This window comes from Xyrauchen texanus, chromosome 5, assembly GCF_025860055.1.
Source record: "Xyrauchen texanus isolate HMW12.3.18 chromosome 5, RBS_HiC_50CHRs, whole genome shotgun sequence".
NCBI lineage: Eukaryota > Metazoa > Chordata > Actinopteri > Cypriniformes > Catostomidae > Xyrauchen > Xyrauchen texanus.
This window is the reverse complement of record NC_068280.1, coordinates 41,381,575-41,405,787: the sequence shown is the minus strand read 5'-3', so window position 1 is coordinate 41,405,787 and position 24,213 is coordinate 41,381,575. Positions and strand designations below refer to the sequence as shown.

General features: G+C 38.8%; 1 pseudogene; it reads right to left on the bottom strand.

Moving 5' to 3' along the window:
• Positions 1-9,380: 9,380 nt before the first annotated feature.
• On the bottom strand, positions 9,381-19,829 carry LOC127644448 (protocadherin-18-like; annotated as a pseudogene).
• Positions 19,830-24,213: the final 4,384 nt, after the last annotated feature.

The window sequence follows — 24,213 nt, the reverse complement described above, 5'->3', positions numbered from 1 at the left end:
TATGTCATACAGTATGTAGATATCATGACCATCCAATATTAAATGGACTTAAAGTGATGCGTGAACACACTCTTAAGGCAGGCTGGGCAGCTATTTTTCTATTTAAACAAGTGGCATACAAGTGCAGCTTCTATCTCTTTGAAATGGAAAAGACCAACATTTCCAAAATGGTAGGTTAAGATTACGATCTAAGAACATTAGAACATATTTCAAATCAGCAGTAAAATCTGACAAAACTTGTATCATAAATTGTGCTTCTTTAACTCAGATTATGCTAAAAAACACAATTAAGTTATCATATTTCAGAATTAAGTCTGAAAAACTCCTATTCAGCAGACGATGGTACTACGAACTTTGCAAATGTCAAGAAGCATGCCAAGTTGCAAATCCAACCGGGCCATTTTGACATCCTTAACAGAGATCATAGTGTCTGTTGATTCAAGGGTAAAGGTCCTTTAATTTATTTTAGCCACCACAATTCTCTCTGTGTTTTCGACACATTTAAATGTTTCACTTGTGAATCTTTGACATGCACAAGCTGCGCAGTGGTGCAGCATCTCAAAATAGTGTTCTGGAAGTAATTCTTCGTCTCAGAGAATGTATGAGCCTCTGTGGACCCATCTTGAAATCTGTTTTGGGGTATACATTACATTGGTTTTGGCAGTTTGGGGTCACCTACAAAATCACCTTCACTACTCTTTAGAAGAACAAAAGTGAAAGCATTGTGCTAACAAATCATTTGGCTTGACTGAACTTTAATGTTCTTTTTAGCATCAGAGAGCTACAGCTTTGGGCTGTGGATGGCTGCGTTAACTTCTTCCATTGTGTAACAAAGTAGCTAGCAATGTCAATAACTAAGATGATGTGTAGAACCCAAGACCAGTTTATTTAGAGGAGTGGTGGTGGCGTAGTGGGCTAATGCACACAACTGTTAATCAGAAGGTCATTGTTCGATCCCCACAGCCACCACCATTGTGTCCTTGAGCAAGGCACTTAACTCCAGGTTGCTCCGGGGGATTGTCCCTGTAATAAGTGCACTGTAAGTCACTTTGGATAAAAGCGTCTGCCAAATGCATAAATGTAAATGTAAATGTAATTTACAAAGCAATGATTATGCAAGAAACCCTAACTATACCAGTGAACATGAAATTGACACGTAAACTAAACTAAACATAAACTTGACTATGCACTTGACATGACATGACTTGAACTCACAATAAACAATACTCGACATCAGACAATGGCAAATGTGAGGGCTTAAATATATAACATGGTGAAAAAAACAACTAATGAACAGACAGAACTATACACATGATATCAAGACTAATAACCTTAAACCAATTACAAACTAGGACTAATTACAAAGCAATCAAACAATGAACCAATGAAAACAAGAAACATGAACATGGAGGGAAAACAGGACATCATATGACTTGAACTTTTCAAAATAAGAGACATGAAAAATAGGAAAACAGGGGAGAGCCATGAAGGGGCAGAGCTGATGGGGCCAAGGACCAAGGTGGAATAGGTGGAGAGTGGTGGTGGCGGCGTAGTGGGCTAAAGCACATAACTGTTAACCATTGTGTCCTTGAGCAAGGCACTTAACTCCAGGTTACTCTGATTGTCCCTGTAATAAGTGCACTGTAAGTCGCTTTGGATAAAAGCATCTGCCAAATGCGTAAATGTAAATGAATAGCGGGCCTGGACCGTGGAGCAGAGGCGGGCCTGGACCATGGTGCAGAGGCTTGCTTGTGACATGACATGGAGCAGTTCGGAGTTCAGCTGTGACAAGGCATGGGGCAGACTGAGGTTCAGTTGTGACATGGGGCAGACTGAGACGTGGCTGTGACATGGCAAGGAGCAGGCTGAGGCGTGTCTGTGACATGACCTGGAGCTGACTCTGGCGTGGCTGTTGCATGGCCTGGAGCTGACTCTGGCTTGGATGTGGCATGGCCTGGAGCTGACTCTGTCTTGGATGTGGCATGGCCTGGAGCTGACTCTGTCTTGGCTGTGGCATGGCCTGGAGCTGAGTCTGGCTTGGCAGCGGCCATGACGTGGAATTCTGGCTTGGCGGCGGCCATGACGTGGAACTCTGGTTCACATCATGGCCGCACAGTGAACGTGGAACCAATCTGTATTGCGAGGTCAATATATTGAGCCTGTGAGGCATTGAGGAAGAGATGGACTAAATCGAATTTTACTAGAAATAAATTAGAGAAAGTCCCATACAAAGGAAACACTAAATACCATAATAGTGAACATCAAACAAAATGCTATTTTCCCATAATGCAGTGTGATATTTAAATGTCTTTTTTCACAGTAATGTGTTGTGTTGTGACAGAAAATTATTCAGTCTGCATTGATCTTAAATTTGCACTAGCGGACACTAGAGGTCACTAGGTTAAGTTTAAGACTCTTAGTTTGAAGTTCCGTGTCTTGTCTTTTGATATCCTATTTCCCTCATGTTCATGTGTCTCATTGGTTTATTGCCTTGTTAACTTGTTATCAGTTCTGTTTTGTTATTACTTCCTGTTTAGTAGTCTTGTTATCTTGTTATTAATTAAGTCTTGACATTGGTTGTCTTTGTCAGATGTTTCCTTTGTCAGTGTATTTAAGCCCTCTTGTTTGCATTAGTCTCTTGTTGAGTATTGTTGGTTGTTACTCTTTTTCCTTGTTCAGTCTATCTGATTCTTAGTCAAGTCTAGTTTTTTATGATTGTTTTGTTCTGTTACCAGCACTGTAAATTAAATGCACTTGGGTTCACACTTCAACTACTTTGTCTCCATCTGATCCTGTCTTCAGCCTGCCAGAATGTTAATTTTAATTGTAAGAAATTACTGTTAAATCTTAAAATCCTGGCATTTTTTTACAATTCAGTATTCCTAGTGAAGAACTACACTATCCATGATACTGATGAGAAACGCTCCACCAATAAGAGGTCTGTGACCAACAAAGTTTACCAAACAAGCACTGCAACAAACGCCCACTTTCATGATGTACTTAATTTAGTTGAAGTTCTTACACTCCCAAACTATTTTTGTAAATATATGCATGTTTTGCAATAAAATTAAAATATATTTTGTCTATACTTATCTACCTTAAACCGATAGTTTAATATTTTTTCATGTTTTTTATTTTATTACATCATTCACAATGCTCCATGGGATTGTAGTTCATGCCCTCACAAAAGTACACAGTCTTGTACCTTTGTCTTTTGTCTGATTTTAAAATACTTTTTTTTGTTTCAAATCAGTTTATAATGGCATGATTCACCTCAAAGCTAGTTGGTATGGTTCATGGCTTAGACTTTTTTTGGAAGACGTGAATGGGATAAATACTTCCGGAAGATGGCAGAAAAAGTGTCCGGTCACTACATGTATCAAACATGTATCAGAGAAATAAAATTAAAACAAATATTCACAGTCTTCCATTTAGTCTTTGCTTTAGTGCTACAGTTGCTGAGATCATTGATTAACTGAAATACAGAGTCTCTCTCTACCATGAGCTTTACCCAGACAGAGTCCCTCAGTAGGAAAACAGGAACTTCACACAGCAGGAAAACAGGAACTTCATACAGCAGGTGACACTCAGCAGAGAGGAAGAAAGCTAGACTGACCCGAGTTGAATTAACACCCGCTGAACAGAGAAACCCAAGGTAGCCTAAATGAACATGATGGTCCTCATTGGCTCCAGTGTGTAGGAATGGGTGATTCTATCTATTTTCTTTTCAATCCAATACCAATCATTTCAAATCCAGCATTGCAGATACCGTTCCCAAAACCGATACTTCTATACAAAAAAAAGGCAATTTCTTGGGATAAAATGGGTAGTTTAAAATATCATTTTTAGTCATAATTCAAATAAAAAAAAATACATTTGTGGCCCTAAACAGAAAATTATTAGACTTTTTTGTTTATCTTTACAAAAATGAACCATGGTTTCACTAGAGTATCTATAGTTTAACCATGGTATTTAGTTAAACCATAAATACCACACATTTAACCATGGTTACTACTACAATATTACTGTAGTAAAACCATGGTTTCATTAGAATCAATATTTGTGTGAGGTACTTACAAGTTGCTTTACAATTATAAGTCAAATTTTGGTTTTAAAAAAAAGGCAAAAAGAAACATATTTCTCCTGAAATTCGATTTTTATCATAAAAGTCTATTTTTTTACAGAGATAAAGTCTATTCTATGCATTACTGTTTTGAAATAATAATCTCTAACCAGGACAGACAGGGAAGTGGAAGGCCAGGTGCACAACAAAAAGACAAGTAAATCACAGTCTTCAGTTTGAGAAGCAGACTCCTCACAGGTCCAAAACTAGCAGCTTCTGTATTACCGCAAGAGGATTCTTGGGCAAACAGACAATTTTAAGAATAAAACATTTATTTAAATATAAAAAGTCATTTGTAACATTTTAAATGTCTCTTAATCATCTCTAAACTATATGTGCATGGTGACTGAAACACATTCCTATTTCAGGTTTAATCTGACGTATGTCCATGTATTTCGACTATCAAGTTAACATTCTGTAAAAAAAAATTATAGAATGCAATATCATAGAGGTACCATATCATAGAATATCACATCTATATCCATCATAATAATAATTATCCAGTTTGGAATGAGATTATCAAGAAAATTGTTATAAAATTTTCACACAGTGTTTAGTGAGATATATGATTTATTCAAACACTAAAACTGGTTGTTCTACATATGTATTATTGTCTTACAGTTATAATAATACAGTTTTAATTAACACTATGGTTATTTAACATATTGAAAACATATTGGTTTCTCATACCTCCTTTATATAACATCCATACCTTGCGCACTTTTGGCCTCTAGCGGATGAGGATTTTCAGGCAGATAAATAGCAGTATAGGGCTGGAAAGTACAGGTCAGCAACATGAGCGAGAGTGTTACCCGCTATGACACTTTATTTTTAACAAGAGGGGCGAAAAGTTATGGAATTTAACGTGGGAGTACAATACCAAACTGATATGTATTGATAGAAGCAAGATCTGCGTGTGCGATGGTGCGAGGAACCAGAAAAAAGATATGTAAAAAAAAAAAGAATAGATGATTGTACCTGAATGAACAGCTCCTACAGTTTATGTACGACAGGATAGAAAGTCTTGGAAAAGCTAGAGAAGAGATGATACAGGCGGCAGTTTATGCATGCTGCTTGGATACAACCAGGGTTGGGGAGTAATGTAACGGGATTACATATTTAAAATACAAAATATAAGTAACTGTATTCCACTACAGTTACAATTTAAATAATTGTTAATTAGAATACAGTTACATTCAAAAAGTATTTTGATAACTGAAGAGATTACTTTGCAATTTATTGTCATTTGTTTCATTTAATATTTAGTCCTTTCATATGGAAAAATGTATACGGATAATGATGCCATCCAAAGTGCATTTGAACAGCGGTGAAACACTTTCTTACGATGTGTACGATGTCTTTCGACATTCATACGAGCAGACATTGAAGTAAGTTTAGAGCAGAAGAAATAGAAATAAACCTTGTGTAAATTGTCATCTTTGCGCTAAGCTAAAATGCTATTTCTATACATTTTATATGCACATGTTACCAGGCACGTTCATTTTTTTTTTATCAAGAAAATTCACATTGGATCATAATTTCTTTTTCTAGAAACCCCTTTGATATTAGGGCAAATATCTTATTCTTAATAATTTTTTTTGTATTTTGTTCATGTAAAAATATGAAACAAATCCTTAAAACAATATTCATTTAATTTATCTTGTTTTAGAAACAACACTGCATTAGATATTTAGGAGAATGTATTTTAAACATGTGTATTTTGTCTTACTGTACTGTGTGAGGTTTTTTTGTTTGTCAGAACAAGTGAAAAAATCTACCAGTGCTGAAGAAGTAATCCAAAGTATTTAGAATCTTGAGTATCCCAACAAAATTTGTTACAAATGACATTTTCCAGCATGTATTCTGTAATCTGTTGTGGAATACATTTCAAAAGTACCCCTCCCAACCCCGGATACAATATGATTTTTCTCCAATGAGGCGGAGGAGGGGGTGGGATTGGTCCACGTGGGGACTGATATTATTGTGAGGCTGTGAGTAGACAGTGTCAATCAATGCATTGGAGAAAACATCTACAATAAATGTAATAAAACAGATTTTCCTTACAAGCAACCATATTTTTGAAAACAAGCCCTAAAAAACGGCAACCTGCGACCCATGATTTTTTTAAAGTGACTTAAAAAAAGAAGAAGCCCAAAGTTGAGTATTATAAGCAGACTTGGCAACACTGATATCCTTTTATGATGATATTTATCTTCAGTGCAGCCAACACTTGTATGAAAAGCAATTTACTAATTGTACAGAGCATGTTTCAGGTTAACTGCACTTGCTATGTTTAGACTTTAGGTTTAATGTCAATGTATCAGGGAGGAGAACCATCCTCGGTTATCCGAGTCAAAGCAGCTTCCACCAAGATCTGTAGTCAGATTTCATTATTCACTGCCCATACCATACAATGATAGACCATACAATTGCAGTAACAAAAGTAAAGTCAAGTCAGTTTTTATTTGTATGGCGCTTTTCACAACACATCTTTTCAAAACAGCTTTACAGAAAATCATTTATAAGAAAATATGAAAATGTAATATCTATAAAGTCTTAGAGTGAACATTGTGTAGTTTGATTAAATATGATTGTAAATTGTGTATAAATATTAAATAATAATTGTACTTAGGACCCCTGTAAACAAGCTGAAGGCAAATGTGGCAAGGAACACAAAACTCCATAAGATGTTGGTTAATGGAGAAAAATAACCTTGGGAGAAACCAGGCTCACCGTGGGGGCCAGTTCCCCTCTGGCTAACCAGAATGAATATAATGCCAGTATTAGTTATTTATATGTAGTGCAGGTCATGGATTAAGATTAGAAAACTAAGTAAGTGTCAAGGTCCAGTGTTTAAATTTTTTTTTTTTAATAAACTGTAAGATTAATGACCAATGCTCTTCATGACCTATGGCAGCAATGGATAGCAATGAAGTTTCTCATGAGAAAATTTATGAGAAACTGTTTTCTGAGGTGCTGTCACATTTGATTGCATAGTTCCAATATTATTTCTGATTAATATATCCAGCACTGGTCAGAGTGACCCAACACATAGCACTCCTCCATACACAACCGTACATTGCCCTTCCAGCCGCGCCTGTCGGCAGGCTATCCCCGCCTTCCTCGAAAACTGGGAGGGATACAAGGGGAGGGAAAGGGCGAGAGGGAAAGAGTTATAAGGAGCGACAGTGAGAGAGAGAGAGAGAGAGAGGAGAGAGAGAAAAAAAATGCTTGTCGGTTCCCAGACACACTGTTGCCTGGTCCTCGACCACTCCTCCACCCTCTGGTAGACAACAGCCGCTCCTCCCCAGGTGGACAGAAGTGAGTCCTCCGACCGCTGGTGGATGGAACACCTCTCTTTATTCTGGTGGCCGGTAGCGAGCCCTTCCTCCCCTGGCAGCAGCTTCACTGCTCCAGGCGGCCGGCAGGGAGCCCCTCCATCCATCGCGGATGGCCATGACTTCTCCTTTGGGCGGACGGCAGTGGTGAGAATTCCATGACAGTGTATCCCTCTTCCTTCCCAGATTTCAGCACCCATGTAACAGGGGGGTAATGTGGTTAAGGAGGAGGTGGGAACCGGATGAGCTGCGTGTTGCTCTCTCTCTCCTAAACTGCCGCATCCGGCTCGTCTTTATCCCTCTCCTTGGCTGATTAGCTTGCTGTACTACCCACATCTGAAACAGTTTCTACCGGCTTCCATTTCTCACTGACCTCCACTAGAGTTCGAATACGTTTCACTAACTCATTAACCTTCTCTATCAGCCTGACAAATTTCTTATTTTAATCACATGTGAATCCCTCACTGCTGAAGAAGCTATAGAAAACATGTGGCATGCAATGCAGAAATAGACAACATGAGCAGATGCCATGACTTACCACAATACTTGTTGTTGTAATGGTTGTTCTTGAGCAGTCAGGGTTTGAGATTGATGTGGTTCCTTATCAGTAGATGATTGAGATTGACTCAATAATCAGTGTAAAACAAAGTGGAGAAACGAATGCACACAGTAGACAAGTGGGGGGAATAAAAGGAGAGATAACAGGTGCGCCTGGTAAAATACATGCAGTTGAACAGTAGAAAAGCAGAACAACCTGAAGCACATGGCAAAATGGCAAATGATAAAACAATGAATGTATAAGAAGAAGAAATACAGCAAGCTACAAACACTTGTGCAGCGAGCTGGCAACCAGAACAGGAATTGACAGCAGGAAAAGCCAAATACTGAAAGAGGTGAATGTATGAGAATGGATAGTGCTTGCCACTTTGCAGTTGTTTGCAGAAGGAGCACAGAGTCAAATACAAGGAATAATAAAAGTAAAATCAATGATGTGTCTGTGTGTGTGCGTTTGTGTGTGGGTGCGCTTGTGTAGATAATGGCTGCACTATGTTGTGGTCAGGCTAGTGTAGATCATTCACACTGTGTCACAGCGACTGGCTGCACTCCAGATTACTAATACCAAACAGATGCCTGCTGTTAAATTATACATGCAGACAGGTGTTAACCACACACATATAAACACAGAACACAAGCAAACACATATATAAACACGCATACAGCATCAGACGGACTCAAAAATATAATGTACCCCATCACACAAACATAATCTGAGATACTGCTCATTGTTCATCTTTGTCTGAAAGATCAAGTGGCCCATGTCATATACTATGTGTGTTCTTGCTAATCAGGGGTAGCTTGGTATAAAATTTTGGGGGCATGGCATGGTTTTATGTAAACCCTCATAGCTAATGACATTGAGTTATAGCTGGGTAATCAGAGCAAAATGACACCCTTCTGGGTTTTTGAAGACAGCAAAGTGAAGAGGGTTGCCTGATCAGACATATTATCAAAATGTTATTTCTAGATCAAATGTGTATTTACATTTATTTTTAATTTTTATGAGCAAGGGGGATTTGATGATTAGCACTCCTACTGGACATGTCATTATTATTATTATTTTTAACTGCAATACCAACTCTGCTCAAGAGGGGGAGCTCCGATTGATAGCAGATGTGTTTAAGTTACAGTACACGAAGAAGATGCACGTTTTTGGGAGTGAAAAGTAAGTGAGATGAGGTTTGATTCATTTTTCAAACAGGTTCCAAGGCTAACAGTAAAATATGCTTTCATAATGAAAGCTTGTGAATACTGGTTTCCCAAAGGGAAAAAAATAACAATTAAATCTATGATCGATAGAATGATTTGTTGCAGGATAAATAATAAAAGAAAAACAGACAGCATTTAAGAGATATTTCCAAATGTGTTTTATTTAATCTAACAAAAGATTGTTAGATAAGTGTTTTATTTAATTGAAAAATCATTACTGTTGAAAAAGAGGTCCCAAGAGACATTTCACAGTCAACAGATATTAGCACTGGTGGGACTATTTTGTTGTTCACATTAATAACATAGAATTGGACCACCAACAAAAGTTTGTATTCATTGTGAAATCTGTATTGATTAGAAACATCCTCTCTCGCACGCATACACACGTATATTAAAAATTTTCAAGTGTACAAACAAATCTTGGTTAAATTTTCCATACGTGCAGTGAAATACTGTATAAAAATAGACATTTGTATTGCTTTCTGTACAAGTATATATATATATATATATATATATACTACACACACACACATACATATATATATATACAAGGTAAAAAACAGAGAAATAAAAAGGAAGTTACAATCACATTGTGTTCACTTTTATACGAATAGACCAAAAAGTCAGTACCAATTCTGAAATAAACAATATTAACAAACACATTTTCACATGCGACTCGATCAAGGCTACAGCGCTGAACTCACTCTCTCCCTCCCTCGTTCTTTAAATGATTAAGTCACTCTGAAAATGAGTGAAAGCAAAAGAATGAGATAGGGAGACGTTCTTTAACTGGTTGTTGTTTAGCTCTGTTGAAGTAATTTGTTCATTTCAGCAACCAGTTCCTAGCGTCGACAACTTCGTGTCTCGTGTCATTGCGTTTTCCCTGTCGCTGGCTGAACACGCTCTCCAAGTCATCCTCTTCATAGTTCTCTGGAATTTCCTCCATTGCCGGCAGCCATTTTAAATGCACCTGAGATGCTGTGTGATTGGTCGAGCCATGTCCGCTCATCACAGCACTGCCAGGGTTCTGAAAGTGAGTATTGGCTGCCCACAAGGCCACGCCCTGTGGGTAGGCTGAGTTTGATGCTGACGCCTTACCTGGCAGGAAGCCCTTCCTGATCTCCATTGCAATGGAAGAAGGGGACGGGGCAGCACATTCGTCGATCTCTCTGACCTCAGTATAAGTTGGCAGGAGACGTTGGAAAACGTTGTTCATTTCTGACAGCAGTGAGCTGCCACATTCCTCCTCATTCTCCTTTCCAAAGGTGGAAAAGCTCTTCTTAGCTGAGTCGACTGACTGCTGGTCCTCCTCAAGGACCTGAGGCCTGCTTTCCTCGCCAGGGATGTACATGTTAGCGCGGTAATCTGAGGATGCCTGGGATGGCATCCAGCACTGGTCAGAGTGACCCAACACACGGCACTCCTCCGTACACAACCTCATGACTACTGTGAGAGAAAGAGAGAGAGAGAGAGTTTTACACATACTTTCTTTAAAATATAAGTTGTTTCTCCCAGACAGAATTGTTACCTTGTTTCATAGAATCACATTACTATGCCTACATTTTTGCAAATTATCTTTCTGTGCCTTGTAAATATAACGGAAGTTTCTTGGTGATTTGAACACTAGAGGCACTACAACAAAAATTACTTGAATATATTTCACACAAATCACAAGAGGACACATTATCAGTTGATAAACACTTAGGCCCACTACACGGCAATATTTGTCTTGTTTTCCTCATCTAAACATTCTTAAAATGTGGTTTATTTACTTCTCAAGCAAAATTGGGATAATATATTAAGTCTTAAAACAAGAAAAACCTGTCAATGGGGTAAGTAAAATAAACTTGTTTTCTCTTTTGAATTAAGTTTATTTTTCTTACCCAAATGGCAAACAGTTTTAGTTTTTTTCTTGTTTTAAGCATATATCTCACTAAATGTTATTAGAATTCTCTCAAAACAACATTTAAAATAGTATGCCAGTTTGCTTGTCAAGTAAATAAAACATGTTTTAAGAATGTTTTGATATTTTAACTGGACAACAAGACAAAAATATTTGCCTTGAAAATATTTTTTGCAGTGTACTGGCCTTGTTCCTCAAACTATGACATCAGAACACTTTTACTGTAGCATGACTTATTAGACAATACATTTGAACAATGGCTTTACATAACCAACTATATAAGTTTGTTCAAATTGCTCATCAGCTCAACTGATCGAGCATTGCACTTGTGATGCATAGAACAGGGATACAAGTCCTAAAGAGCATGCGAGTCAACGTGTAAGCTTAAGGTGTCATATAAGCAACACAAAATGGCATGATTGCTTCAGCAGTTGAGCTTTTCACCTCACATTTGCTTTTTATGATACTAGTTTGTTAGGTTTAAGGTAGGTAGGTAGGTTTTGTTGATTTAAAACCTTAAAGAAATAATTGACCCAAAATTATAATTCTCTCAACATTTACTCTTACCCTTATTTTGTCTCAAACTCATATGACTTTATTTCTTCCATGGAACACAAACTGAGATATTTTAATGGAGATTTAATGTCTGTTTGTCCATACCATGCAAGTAAATGGTGACCAAACTTTCAAGCACCAATAATAACATAAAGGGATAAAGGTAAAGTGGTTTAATTCATGTCTTCTGAAGCAATCCAATATATTTTTTGTAATAAAAGTCCAAAATGTAACTCCTTTTTCACAGTAAAACTTGACATCAGCAGTCTCCATAACGTTCATAATTTCAAGCTCTATTACACTTCCTAGCACCAATTAGTGTTGTGTACATGCGTCAAGCACTAGGAAGTCTAATCAAGCTAGAAATGCAATGGCAAGGTATACAGTTAAAAGGGAGCAACATTTTGGTCTGTTTTCACCCAAATTCTGTGAGCTGTAGGGATGTAAGGATCCATTGAGCTGGATCGATACATCGATCAAATCACCAATGATACGATCCATTGATTCAACACGTAAACATACTGTAGATGTATATTTGTTTTAAAATGCACCTTTATTTTGAAATTGTCTTGCCAACCATGTCCATATTCATTTCCATCAGGCAATGCAGCAACCCTATCATATTCATCTTGATTTATAAGCGCTAAATGTGATTCTCATGTGAGACACGGATGTGCGCGCAGTGACTGTAGCCTGAAGTTGCGCTGTGCTCTATCCGTGAGCCCACGTCAACGGGGCCGTGAGCTCTGGTGACAGGATCGTAAATCAGGCTTCCATCAATATCGTTGCATTGCGCATATCGTTTAGCACCACTCAGTGGACAGTTCACCTTGGTACTGCCGCGATACGTGTAAGACGCACATAATATCATTTTGCAAAAATGCAGCCACAGTCATGTGAAATACGATTAAATTGAGAGAAATTGCAGATTTTTGCTTAAGTCTCCTGCTTTTCAGCTTTTTATCCCGAGAAAAAGACAAGTAATGTCTCCACTATAGAATTTCAGAACAGATCACAACATCTCAAACAATGCTCAAATCTAAGTTATCTAACATTATGTAACATAATTTTTATACCTCTATACTCTTACTGTAAATAAACCATTGCCTCATTTGTGTCTATTTTAATTTTTTCAAAAGGAATTTTAGGAGAAACCTCAAAAAGTTAAAAGATCAAATGTATATGTCAATTATACATGTAAGTACTCCATTTAGTCTCCTGAGCAATGAAAATGTTCTTCTGGGCTTGTGAAAAATAGAGAGGGAAAGTAAGGAGAACAAAGGGGACATGATAGAAAGCATGGAGGAATGAGAAATATGGGAAAACGAAGAGGGATGATAAGGTTTGGAAGTTAGAGAAATTATTTCGGTGGGTGAGTTAGGGAGGGTTTGAGAAGCTTTGAGAAGAGAAAGAGTTTGTCAATCTTTCATTTCTAGCTTCTTTTGAGCATCTTGACATCCTTTGTTGTGCTGGATTATCATTAATTTCTTTGGCAATGTCGCCTCACACGAATCAGATATGACTGAATTTGAATTTTAAAGACAAAGCAGCAAAAAGGGAACAAAAGGAGGGGACAAACTGGAATAAGCTGAAACACTGGGGTGGGGACAAATCACCTGAACAAAAATTACTATAAACTAATTTGATGAGGAATGGGTGAATCTCTCTAATCGATGCTCATGGTTTCATTTATTTTTCTCTATAATAGAGAAAGAGTGGGGCTGAAAAAGCAACCCTCTGGGGAGAGAAAGAGAGGGAGAGAGAGAGAGAGGAAGGGGGGTTTAAACTGCATTGTGAAAGCAATTACTGTGAATTTTCTTCAGTTCAGATTTTGAAAACATGGTACCGTCACTCAGAATGAATACATGGAAATATCATCCCAATCCCCACATCCACACACATACGTTTTGGGTATGGGTGATGAAACAGATTGACATTGCAAAAGATGATGGTCAAAAAATAACATGATTTCTAGGTTAACGTTAGAGCGAGCGCCCATGTAAAGTGGCTAACATTAACGTTTGGATTTCCTGCCCAACATAATTATCACATGGACCAGCTGTGTTAACTATCTGTCCGTCACGGACTGCGTGACTTCGCCATGTCCTGTAGAGTTTTTTATTTCTTTCTGCGACCAACCGACTAATAAAAATTTGGTCGACCTCGCCTCTTCTCATCTACTAATGTTTGGTCAACTATTAGGGGCAGCCCCAAAGATGTTTTTCAAAAGTCAGGATAAAATTCAGTGGGGAATGCCCATATATAATTTTCTCTTAAGTCATCTCAGTGCATGCTTAATTTTGAGTTGATCGATGGTGTGTACAGACGCCACAACTTCAAAGGTCCATGTTGATACAACTTGAAAGGAATAGTTTTTTAATGCTACCAAATTGTCATAAAAATGTCATGTATCTAACTACTTGTTTCTTATAAAACAAAATGTCAAATATTTTTCGAAACTAAGATATTTTCTCTGCGTTCTCGGAGACTGATCCAGTGTCTTTTCTCATCCCATTGTCCCAGTTACAGGAAGCTCTAACATGGAAAAGTTTGGCTGCTTAAGTCCGTGAATTACGCAAGTATTTCACCCTGTGTATCATGTTGTGGCTGGTGGAAGACTAATATTATAATCCCTCTGCCTAAATTAATTTACTGATGTTTATATGCAGTGTGTATTAACACATGAATCAATCGCGTTTCACTCAACCAAATGTTGACCTCATATTACGCTAAAACACTAAATGCGCATTTGTGTTAGAAAGTTGATTGACAGGCGATGTCTGTATCTAAAAATGTATTGGCTCTTTTATCTGCAAGGCGGGACTTCCTTTCTACATCTATTGACTGTTGGGCACTAGAGCTCCTTTATTGGGTGTTCCAGTTTCTCCCATTCATTTAAATAGAAGTGATTTGTCTCTGCTAAATTGTCTCTGGCTTCACACTCTATAGAACTACAATGCCAATCATGCACTACCTCTCCTCCCCGATGTTTGCGCAATGCATTAGAGTAAAAAAGCAACACGTTACTTTATTTAAAAAGTATCGCTGATATTATGGTCTAAAATAAAACAATCTTGCATTCCTTTACTTGTTCCTCGAAAAAAGTAATCTGATTACGTAACATACTTTTATCACATTACACCCAACACTGCTTTTTGGGTTACCCAAAATGAAAATTCTATCACCATTTATATCATCATTCCAAAACCATATGTCTTTCTTTCATACATGGAACACACGAGGAGAAATGTTTAACAATGTTGACACTGCTTTTTTAATTAATACAATGAAAGTACGTACATGGTGAATGAGGTTGTTAGACCTTTGCAATACACTGAGTTTAACATCTCCTTTTGTGTTTCATGAAATAAAGAAAGTCATACAGGTTTGGAACAAAATTTGGATGAGTAAATAATTACATAATTTTCATTTTTGAGTTATCCATCCATTTTTATGTGCATATTGAGTATAAAAGCACAGCCAGTCTGCACTAATATGAAGTTCAGCTCAAGAAAAATAGTAAAAGGTTATTTAATTAATACCTTGACTGCACCTGTTCACAATGTAATAAATGTAACTTACCTTAGACATTACTGCATGTAAGAAACCACTTCGGTTAATGAGCTATGTAATCATTGCAATCAAGCTGATGAATGTCATAATTCAGGGTGATAAAAGGTGCTCTTCATGGGCACAAGAGGAACTATTAAGACCAATCTGAGAACTTTTCTTACCTGGGTGGAGACGGTGGTGTCCATCACTGTGGAAGAGGTCTCCGTAGCCGTCGCCTAGCAACCGGTCAATGGGCGAATCGCGGCCCATCTCACAGTCGCTGTCGCCTGCATCACTGTCGCCACGCCCACTATCTTTTAGACTAAACTTATCCATGTCCTGGAGGGCGTACCTGTACACATTCACACAAACAACACACATAGTTACATGTTGAAAGCAATGCTGAGTTATTTGCAAGAGATATATCCATAGTAAGGTCACTATATGTCAACAATATAAAAATGTGCATTTAAAATAAATCACTAAATTTCAAAATCTACAGAAAACCTCTATTTAACTTTGAGAAATTGAAAAAATAACAAATATATCCTGAATGATACAAATAAATGATTTCTTAGATCTGCATAGTCATCTACTGTAACTTACTCAATACAGATTATACAATAATCATGTCTATGCATTGCATACAATCTATGAACATGAATACTGTATGCAGAGCAGACAAGAACATGCCCCACCTATTATATGCACCAGTAAATAATCTTTCAAATTGAAATAGACAGTAACCTTTATATACTATGATATAAACAGTGACCTATCCCATGCTGTTTCTTTGGCACTATGCATTTATTATACACCCTGACATGGCCCTTAAATATGATTGGATTCATATGAGCAGAGGCATGCAGGACAAAAAGGCAAAACCATACACTAATGCCAGTATGTTTCTAAATCATCAACATGATATTGAAATGTGTCATTGTATGAAACAATGGTCACAACAATATGCACAGGATAAAATGACATGATCCAAGAACAAAATGCAGATGAGAGGAATGGAAAAAAGCACAGAAGCAAGCTATGACCTCATGTGAGAAGCAGTCCAATCAGGATCTGCGAACGTGGGTGACCACGGCAACAGGGAAGTTCTGTCCTATTCTACCACAAACATTTTAGAATACCTATCATCCAATCCGATCGAACCAGCACCCCACAACAGGTTGAGTATCACTACCCATCTACTCTAGCATACTATTTAGAGCACATCATGCCCATATAAGGAGTTGGAGCTTGGAGCTTGGAGCATAGTATTTGTTGGTTGTAAGTTTACCTGTAGCTGCGAGAGTATTTGTTTCCTCTGAAGCTGGGCCTCGGCTGATACTGACCCTGATGGAGTATTGAGAGGAGCTGTGAGACTTGCTACAGCAAAAACAGATGACATAAATAAAAAATAAATACTGATGGATGACAACACTCATTCACACACACACACAAACACAAAAATGAACATGAAAATCGTGTTAGCACACAAACACCATACCATGACACGAATGTTAACGGATGAAAATGAATGAAAATATGATGACACTGAGTATAACAGATAATTCACAAGCACTTTACGAAGGTTAATATCATTATATTGTTGCAGTTACAAGCATGCATTTTTACCTCCACAGGCTGTGTGACATGTGTAAGTTCCAGGACAAAATTCTCAGGGATGTGATTGGAGGAAATGGTGACCAAGCTGTTCAGTGATTGGTGACTGTGCTGGCTCTGTCGGCTGACCATGAGAGCCCGTTCAGGCCCGGGTGAGGAGGTGGGCGAGCGATGGTGTGCCCGGATTGGGAGGGTCCCATTGACAGCGGGCATCAAGGTGATGTCGCCTTTGTGGATCTGCCGTGATGGTTTTTTAGGGTGCTGTTGGTAGGTGGACTCTGCCACCCTGCAGTTGTAAGAGTGAGTGTCCTTCTTCTCACGGGAGCATCGAAGGGCAAAGGCCACCATAATAATCAGCAGAATGGCACAGATTGCCCCAAGAGAGATTCTGATTATCATGGAGACATTTAGAGGGTTCTCTCTGGTTCCTCCACCCGTCAGGTGGGGGTTCATGTGATTCTCATTGTTTTCATAGAGTGAAAGCCTCAGTAGAGCTCTGGTGCTTTGTGGTTGTTTTCCAAGATCCTGTACTAGAATGGCCAGTTCCACATGGTCCAGAGGAACTTCTTGCATACTAACATTGGTACGAATTTCACACGTTTTAGCGTCCATATCGAAGTAACCTGCTTCATTTCCCCCTAAGATAGAACATGAAATGTCACCATTGGCACCAGCATCACGATCTATTGCCCTGACAACAGTGACCACGTCGCCCACCTCTGCATATTTGGACAGTGGAACATCAGCTGTGTGGTTCCAAAGCTGTGGCATCATGATGACCGGCCTGTTATCATTCTCATCCAAGACAGTCAATGCAACAGTCACATTGCTGAGAAGCGGAGGACTTCCGGAATCCCGAGCCTGGACCTGGAATGAGATCTGACTTATGTATTCACGATCAAAAGTACGCAAGGCATAAATGTCTCCATTAGAAGGGTCAATGGTGACATACGTGGAGACAGAGCTTCCATGGATCATACTTTCAAGTATAGAGTAGCTCACTTGTCCATTTGGGCCTAGGTCTGGATCTGAGGCCCGCACAGAGAACAGGTATGCTCCAGGTGAGTTATTCTCCCCCTTGGAAATCTCATACCTGCTCTTCTCAAACCTTGGTGCATTGTCGTTCTCATCCTGGACTTGAACAGTAAAGTGTTTGATGGTAGATAGACCCGGAGAGCCTTTATCTTCAGCTATTACAGTCAAGCTGAACTCTGACCTCTTCTCTCTGTCCAGAGTGATATTAGTAAGGATCATGTAGTTCTTCTCATATGTCTTCTGTAGTCTGAAATGACCCTGGCCATGGAGTCGACATTCCACCTCTCCATTCAACCCAGAATCCAAGTCATCTACCCTCACCAGAGCTATAAATGTATCTAATGGAGCTGCCTCTGATATATAAGCAATCTCTTCATTCCCTGTGGACATCAGGTTAATACTGATGTCTGGTTTGTTGTCATTCACATCCACCACTTTGATTATGACTTTACAGTGTGCAGGCATAGAGTTAGGGCCCATATCTTGAGCTTGAACATCTATGTCATAAGAATTTGTAGCTTCAAAGTCCACTTTTCTCATCACCGTTAGCTGACCATTATCTAAATTAATCTTAAATGTTTCTAAAATTTTGGGGGAAACATGACTGCTAAAAGAATATTGGATTTTTCCATTGGTGCCTTCATCTGGGTCAGTGGCATTCAGATCAATAAGCAGACTGCCTAAAGGTGAATTTTCAAGCAAATTTATCACATAAGATGGCTTTGCAAAGACAGGATTGTTGTCGTTCGAGTCAGCTATGCTGATTTTAAGGAGCGTTTTTCCAAATTTTGGGGGAACGCCCCTGTCTGAGGCTGTGAGCTGGAGTTCAAAGCTTGCTCGCACCTCTCTATCCAGTTCTTTGAGCACAACGAGCTCCGCGTACTTCGCGCCATCGGTTCTAGTTAGAATATCAATCTTAAAAAAGTCAGATGGGGTCAGAGAGTACGTGCTCAAAGAGTTCTCCCCGACGTCTGGATCAGTGGCACTGTCAAGGGGAATGCGCGTGCCCACAGCAGCGGTTTCGGAAATCTCTATGGGAATGACGGAGCGGGCAAACTGTGGCGCGTTGTCGTTGATGTCCAAAATCTCCACTTCAATGTGGAACAGCTGTAGGTGTTCCGTGGGGAGGGTCAGAACGTCAAATTCGATAGTGCAGTTTAGATTCTTCTCACATAGTTTCTCGCGGTCTATTTTGTTCCTGATGCTAATCTCTCCGTCCTGGTCGCGCACGGCGAGGAGAGATGCGCTGCCGCGCGGCATGGCTCTAAAGCGCAACGGAATGGAGCTCGGAAGTTTCGCTAAAACATCAGCAACATCTTCTCTGAGTCTGGCGATCACTGTGCCGACCTTCTGCTCTTCGTAAACTTGGTATTTCAGCGTTTTAGCTGAGGCATGCCACGCTAATGTCACAAGCACAGCAAGTTTGAATAAAAAGACACAGAAGACTTTGTCTTTGTTGGTATCCATGTTGGGTTTAAAAAAAAATATAAAAAAAAAAAAATCTTGCAGGCACAGAAATAAACTCCCAGGATGATTGTCGCTTCTTTTGTTGAGCTGCCTCAATGCTTTGAGTGCGTTGTTACTGTTTCAAAAACATCTCAAAAACCATAAAAACATATTCAGAAATGTTCCAATGTATAAAAAATCAAGTCTTTAAAAATTAAGAGAGCACAGCAACATAAAGTAGGCAATGTCAGTAAACCAAAAAGCACATATCCCTCCGTCACTAAGGATAAATCTTTTGCGCGCATCAAGAGACTGGAGCACAACCTCCGTCTGGAGAGCCTATCAGTCTCCGGCTGTCTGAAGATATTCTTTGACAGACTAACCCAAAATAGCAAAGCCCCTCTTTAGAGCCCCGGCTTCAGACAAACGCTTCTCCCAAATATAGGGCTTCCCCTTGTCTCTGCGACTGACCATTAAACACAGAGCCACTACAGATCCCAATTAAATGAAGGGGAGAAAGGAAGTGGATGACTCCGCCTTTTAGGGTCTCTCTCTCTCTCTCTCTCTCTCTCTCTCTCTCTCTCTCTCTCTCTCTCTCTCTCTCTCTCTCTCCTAAGCGCGCATCAACAAAGGACGAGAGCGCATAATTTAAGACTAGCTCGAACTGAACTTTCACTCTACGTCTGTCCGTATTTTAAACAATTAATTCACTTATTATCCACCACTACTTATCTCAAGCCTCTAAAATGTCTGTTTGTCATATTTGTGTAGACTCAGGAAAGATGCATTTATTAGTTGGCCTCATTGATTTACAAATACAATTAGCATAGATCTTACTATAAGGTAGACTATATAACATTCATTCATTTTCGAGGACTAATCTTTGGTTCAGCTGTCCAATATGGGCCACACAACTGCTTAAGTGCATTTTTAAATCCTATTTGTGTCACTCGCTTTCCCTGATTATGGTGCGATATTTTCTCACGCGCTAGTGACTCGTCATCTGCCATCTTCATTTGAACTTAAGCCGTGTGTCGAATCGTTTGTTCATATGAATGAGTGGAAAAACTTGCTCACGCGCGCAAACAGCTATATGCCCACGTGAATAATTATGTTTTACATCTCGCGCGTAAAGTCTGCGTTTTTGTTATCCCAACCAGAAATGTATCAACCTAATATCCAATATCCATATGCGCTTATCCCCTAACATTAGTGTAATTCCCATTTGGTATTTGTATTATTATTATTATTATTATTATTATTATTATTATTGTTGTTTTTATTTGCCAACCCATAACGTTGTAGCAACGTTCTTTTTTATTAAATTTTTTTTAAACCATAAACTAACCTTCTCAGAACGTTGCAAGGAGGTTTTTGTGTAACAAGCCAGCAAACACAACTGCATTGTAAAACATTTCCCTCCTCATGAGAAGATCGTCATAACGTTTTTATCCCACGTGGGCCTACTATATTTAATGCAACAGATGTCCGGTTTTTGTAAATAGGCCTACATATTTTACAACATTGCAGAAATGTTGCTATACTGCAAAACTTCTTGTAACGCACATTTTTCCGGTAATTACTTTTCCCTAAACAACAGGTCTTATAGAATATCCCAGTGTCTTAATATGTTTTTTTATTTAATTTTTTAGGTTTATTTTACAGAATCATATTTTCCATTATTTTTCATAATTTCATTATATAATTATTAGCCACAACATTAAAACCACCTGCTTAATGTTGTGTAGGCACCCTCCTGCCGCCAAAACTGCGCCAACCCGCATCTCAGAATAGCATTCTGAAATGCTATTCTTTTCACCACAATTGTACAGAGTGGTTGTGAGTTACCGTAGACTTTGTCAGTTCAAACCAGTCTGGCTTCTCTCACCACTCACTCATTTCTATCCACAGAACTGCCTCTATCTGGATGTTTTGATTTTTTTTGTTTGTTTTGTTTTCGAAACTTGGTATTTCAGCGTTTTAGCTGAGGCCCCATTGTGTGCCCCATTCGGAGTAAATTCTAGAGACTGTTGTGCGTGAAAATCCCAGGAGATCAGCAGTTACTCAACCCAGCCCTTCTGGCACTAAAATCATACCGGTCCAAATCACTGATATCACACTTTTTCCCCATTCTGATGGTTGATGTGAACATTATCTGAAGCTCCTGACCAATATCTGTATGATTTTATTTACTGCACTGCTGCCAAACGATTGGTTGATTAGATACTCGCATGGATGATTGTTGGAGCCAGATGGGCTGGTTTGAGAATTTCTGTAACTGCTGATTTTTCACACACAACAGTCTCTAGAATTTACTCCTAATGGTGCCAAAAAATAAATAAATCATCCAGTGGCAGTTCTGTGGATGGAAATGCCTCGTTTATGAGAGCGAGCGGTCAACAGAGAATGGCCAGACTGGTTCGAAAGGACAAAGTTTATGTTAACACAGATAACCGCTCTGTACAATTGATAGGCTATTGCGATATATCATAACATCAATTTGATTCGATTACAAATCAGTTCCAATTTCAATTCCAATTAATTTGAGTAGATTTCAGTTATACTGATGTCTGATGAAGAGCATGTAGCTCAAAACAAAAAAAGTGTGTCTCTTGGTGAGCTCATTAAATTGATATGGTTGTGCCAAATTTGTTGTGTGCTTAAATTAAATGAATACACAAATAGTTTAATACAAATATCGATACATGGATCTCAATTATCGATACAATATAATGAGAAAAATGATTGGGATGTATACTAGATATTTGATTGTATTGACAGCCCTATGTGTATGTGTTTGTGTTTGTGTTTGCGTTTGTGTTTGTGTGTGTGTGTGGGCAGGTTTACAAGGACATTTTTTTAGGTTACAAACTGGTAATTACAAGGGTATTATGCTATAAATGTAGTTAATTAGGACATTTCTACTGTCCCCATAATTCAAATAACTAAAAAAACATACTAAACTACGTTTTTTTTTTTAAATGTAAAAAGGCAAGTTTTTTGTGAGGGTTAGGTTTAGGGGTAGTGTTAGGGGATGGAATCTATAGTTCGTACAATATAAAAATCATGTCTATGGAAAGTTCTCATAAGGGTTGACACACCAGTGTTTGTGTGTGTGTGTGTGTGTGTGTGTGTGTGTGTGTGTGTGTGTGTGTGTGTGTGTGTGTGTGTGATTTTATCATATTTTCATCATTTTTCATAGAAGTTGCAGAGAGGTGTTTTTATAGACAACAATGACTGAAGAACATGTGCAAATAAGACCATCATCTAGACCAGGTCCATTACATTTGTACATGGGTCATGGTTGCTATTTGAGAAGGCGCAGCTCTCTCTTAGCCTAAACTATGGATGAAAATGTGTTCAGTTTGAAAGAGTAAAAATGGGGGTAATTCAATTTATCTATCACGCTCATGGTAATCGGATGAATAAAATACATTAAATGGCCTATTTTCAGACTCTGACTCAAATTCCCATGGTGACATGTTAACCCATAGAAATGTAGCCAACCATATCAAACCCACAGAGGTTGGGCTTAGATTAATAAAATGCCCTATGGCGAACAGATTTAACACAAATCCAGGTCCTCTTTTTCCAAGTAAGTCGCTTTAACAAACTGAGGGCCCATATTGAGGCACTGGGGTGCTCTATAAATCCACTGACTGTTTGGGAAAGTGATTACCGGGAAATGTCTGAGTTACCAGAAGGCGCACATTTGACCCGTCCTTTTATTTAGTTTATTCTTTTCATAAAACAGCATGTTTGCAAATTGTCTGCATTTCGCCTAGACAATTTTGGTAGGACGGTTTTAACCAGGTTTGATACGGCCGAGCGCTCTCTTTGGCTCCGAAGCCTTAATGCAATTACCTCTGCTCTAATCACATTTGCTGAACAAAGACGTCAAAGTCTTTGCAAAACTTCTGGGGTTCTGGAATGCCCGCGGTGTTGCGTGAAAAATCACTCTCTCTAAAAGAAGTGTGATAAGTAAAAACAAATGCACGGCCTAATGCACTTAGCCACGGTTTGGCTTAAAAAATTCCCTCATCTGAATTAACCTATTTAAACGTGAACAATGCAATAATGAAACAAATAAATTTATGCGGAAAACCAGCTCATTAGGCAGGTGCAACTTTGAGCACGTTTGACGCAGCTTAACAGTTTTTAACCTTTATTTTCTTCTTTATATACCTCTAAAAATAAATATGTACCATTGATTAGGCTAAGATGGAATAATGAACACGAGAACGAGCAAATAGCATACACATTCTGAAAGCAACATCTGCATTTTGGTGCCAGTACAACTTTACAACACCATACAGGGCAACTGCATCTCAATCTCCTTGACAGCGGCGCATCCCTCGCATGTCTCGCATGTGCCATAAAATCAAGCCATGGATTCAACTTTGTCATTGATATTCTGTCCTCTCCCAGCCACACAATAGCCGCAGCAGGTGGAGCGCAGCCCCAATGAGGTTGGCTTCCAAACTCTGTGAGCTAACTTTCCTTTTAATTTCACTGGAATGCGCGTGAACGAACGCGCGCAGCCGTTGTAAAGGCACGCGAGCATCTGTCGCCTCATCTGTCTTATTATCCCTCATTCGATTAGCGTGTTCTCTTTCAATGCTGGCTGCGTCTCGTTTCCTCTATAGACCCCGGTAACAAAGGTCAATGCACATTGTTATTCATACTGGGCCAAAGAGCAAACTTTGTCCTCTCCCTCTGCTTGGGACGGACTTTTACTGCTTTATGAGTCGTTGAGGTGGAAAAAAGAGCGGGATAACAAGACTCAAGAGCCTGTTTGCTCGCGTGATGTATGTAGTGCGCAATTTTAAGACCACCGCATTGGGCTTCTGTTGTAGAGGGCGACACATTTATAGCAC